The following is a 2,319-nucleotide window of genomic DNA, read 5'->3' as shown; positions in this document are numbered from 1 at the left end:
CCTCTCTGCGCACGGGGCCGGCTCCGCTTCCTGAGTGGCTCCTGGACAGGAGGGTCCATTCACCTCCACTACCTGGGATCTTCTTCTCACTTTTTTGGGGGTTGATGTGGTTTTCGTGCGCTGAGAATCATCTACCAGCACTGGGGCTCCAATGAGAGGAAGTTGTAACCATAAAGGTAGATTTCAGTAATAGGCTAGAACGAGCATTTGTGGTTAAGAGCCGCCAAACAAAAGGGTTAATAACCCCCATAGGATGCGGGATCGGTGTACAGCGCTAAAAAAAAAGCGCTGTACACCGTAACCATAAAGGTGCCCATACACCTGCCGATTATCGCACGATAGTTGTGGCTGATCCCGCGGTCGTACGATAATTGGCAGGTGTATGGGCAGCGTGCGACCGTACAGTCGAAGTGTCGTCTTCCGATCACGCTGGAAAAGCGGCCGAAAATCGTACGATTTTCGGCGGGTTGGTAGCGTGCTCGGAAGACTAATGCCGCACGGGCCAGTGTGTGCAAGCGCACACTGGCCGCTCTTCATTGGAATCATCGGAAGCCCGCCCCTCAGCGGAGAGGAGAGCTATGGGGTCAGGGCATTTCCCCATAGTTCTCCTAAGGGTAACGGGAAGCCATAAACTGGCGTCCTCCGTCACCCTAGGCTCAGTATATAGGGAGCTACAGCTCGCTGTATACTTCTTCCAGGAGGAATCGGGGTCCACCCAAGCAGCTGATATGTTTTAGGGGTCACTACCATGTTTCCCCAAAAATAAGAGTATGTCTTTATATTTTTTTGCCCCAAAAACACACACTGGGTCTTATTTTCAGGGATGTCTTCTTTTTTTTTATGTGCAACAAAATGTACAACAATCTAAAGTTATCTGGTGTCACTCCGCCTGTCACAGTAACCGGCGCTAAAGGCCCCATTCACACGTGGCGATATATTGCGCATTTTTGCCGCGCGATATCGCGAGAAGTCGCCTGCTAATAATAGTCAATGGACCCTTTTTTCGGCGGATTTTGCACAATTTTGCTTTTTTCTAATGGAGCCCGACGGAGAAGGTCGCACTACCGTTGCTGGAACGTCGCCCCGAAAGTCGCGCTATCTCGGCCGCTGCAAAAGGTATGTCTCTACGTGTGAATGGGGCCATAGAGGAAGAACGTGGCTCTGCTCCCTCCACAGCCGCAGCCTTGCTTTCTACAGCGCCGGCTTCCTTTGCCACCAGGGACAGTAGTGCCAACGGTGGGGACATCAGACAGTGGACTGCGCGGTAAAGTACGGTACCATTCACCGGTGCACAGTACAGTACCATTACATGAAGCAGTGCCTTCAGGGGGACAGCAGTTGGTGAAGTCTGGTACTGGAGTGCTGCCTGTCACTGCGCTGCTTGGAGGGAGTCCCCTGTCATCCCCTTAATACAGTGTGTCCCAGCAGGCTGACACCATCTCTCCTGCACTTCAAGTTCCCCCTCACATGCTACCACCAGACTAGGTCTTACTTTCGGGGAAACATTGTATATTACTGCATTGTAATATTTTCTCCGGCGGCTCAGTGTGATTAGTACCCAGAGGGTATAGTATGTTACCTCTACCAGACGCTGATATCACGCCCGTGTGTCACTGTGCTACATCTATAGGTAAAGGGCCCCATGTAATGATACTCTTCTGTCTACAGAGAACAGATGTTTACATTTCCCCATCGGAGACATTTGCCAACATTTCCTGTCCCTTTGGGTCACTGGGACAGGATGTGCTGAGAAATCCCCTCAGGTACCATTAGGTGACACAATCCAAGGGAAAGGTTCTGAGCCTTCCTCGCGGCGTAGAAGGGTTCTGGGTGGAGTTGGGCTTTAACTGTTTTCCTGCTGCACACAGAGGAAGTGCCCCCGGAGTCATGTGATCCCCGTACGGTGCAGCGAGTTCTAGGGAGGTGCGGGTACACATCCCGTTCCTGCAGATCACATGCAATGGTGGAGGAAAGGGTTAATCACAGCACACTGCGTTCTCTGCCTGTCCGGGCCTGTTCTGATGTGGGCAGATATGTGACTCAGGGGAAGAACATCTCCTCAGGAAGATCTCCTATGTGATTTCTACAGACAAGGATCTGATGCTCAGGAATGTATCTAAAATGAGGATTTGTAGTGGGCTCAATGTATAGACACACGGGGCTGTGCCAGTAATATGGGGCTCAATGTATAGACACACAGGGGGCTGTGCCAGTAATATGGGGGTCAATGTATAGACACACAGGGGGCTGTGCCAGTAATATGGGGGTCAATGTATAGACACACAGGGGGCTGTGCCAGTAATAGGGGGCTCGATGTAT

Source organism: Nanorana parkeri, unplaced genomic scaffold (assembly GCF_000935625.1).
Source record: "Nanorana parkeri isolate BGI_ZX_2015 unplaced genomic scaffold, ASM93562v1 scaffold1388, whole genome shotgun sequence".
Classification (NCBI taxonomy): Eukaryota; Metazoa; Chordata; class Amphibia; order Anura; family Dicroglossidae; genus Nanorana; species Nanorana parkeri.
This window is presented reverse-complemented; position numbering follows the sequence as displayed.